This window comes from Triticum urartu, unplaced genomic scaffold (genome assembly GCF_056163025.1).
Source record: "Triticum urartu cultivar PI428250 unplaced genomic scaffold, HENAU_Tu73 scaffold1220, whole genome shotgun sequence".
NCBI lineage: Eukaryota > Viridiplantae > Streptophyta > Magnoliopsida > Poales > Poaceae > Triticum > Triticum urartu.
Genome location: NW_028259687.1, coordinates 11,404 through 12,500, shown reverse-complemented (window position 1 = coordinate 12,500; position 1,097 = coordinate 11,404).

The window sequence follows — 1,097 nt, the reverse complement described above, 5'->3', positions numbered from 1 at the left end:
AACCGAACTATTATACAATACTTACCTTATGTAACAAGGTGGGATTATTTAGCTACTATGTTTACAGAAGCAATAACAGTAAATGCACCAGAATTCTTGGAGAATATTCAAATACCACAAAGAGCCAGCTATATTAGGGTAATTATGTTAGAATTAAGCCGGATAGCTTCTCACTTGCTATGGCTTGGACCTTTTATGGCGGATCTCGGCGCACAGACTCCTTTTTTCTATATTTTTAGAGAGAGAGAATTAATATATGATCTATTTGAAGCTGCTACAGGTATGCGAATGATGCACAATTACTTTCGCATCGGAGGAGTAGCCGCCGATCTACCTTATGGATGGATCGATAAATGTTTAGATTTCTGTGATTATTTTTTACGCGGAGTTGTTGAATATCAACAACTTATTACACAGAATCCAATTTTTTTAGAGCGAGTTGAAGGAGTAGGTTTTATTAGCGGAGAAGAAGCAGTAAATTGGGGCTTATCGGGACCGATGTTACGAGCTTCTGGAATACAATGGGATCTTCGTAAAGTAGATCCTTATGAGTCTTACAACCAATTTGATTGGAAAGTCCAATGGCAAAAAGAAGGGGATTCGTTAGCTCGCTATTTAGTACGAATTGGTGAAATGAGGGAATCCATCAAAATAATTCAACAAGCTGTAGAAAAAATTCCTGGAGGACCTTATGAAAATTTAGAAGTCCGACGCTTTAAGAAAGAAAATAATTCTGAATGGAATGATTTTGAGTATAAATTTCTTGGTAAAAAACCTTCGCCCAATTTTGAATTGTCAAGACAAGAGCTTTATGTAAGAGTAGAAGCCCCAAAAGGTGAATTAGGGATTTATCTAGTAGGAGATGATAGCCTTTTCCCCTGGAGATGGAAAATCCGTCCACCCGGGTTTATTAATTTGCAAATTCTTCCTCAGCTAGTTAAAAAAATGAAATTGGCTGATATCATGACGATATTAGGTAGTATAGATATCATTATGGGGGAAGTTGATCGTTGAAATGATAATAGATAGGGTAGAGGTAGAAACTATCAATTCTTTTTCGAAATTGGAATTATTAAAAGAAGTCTATGGACTGATAT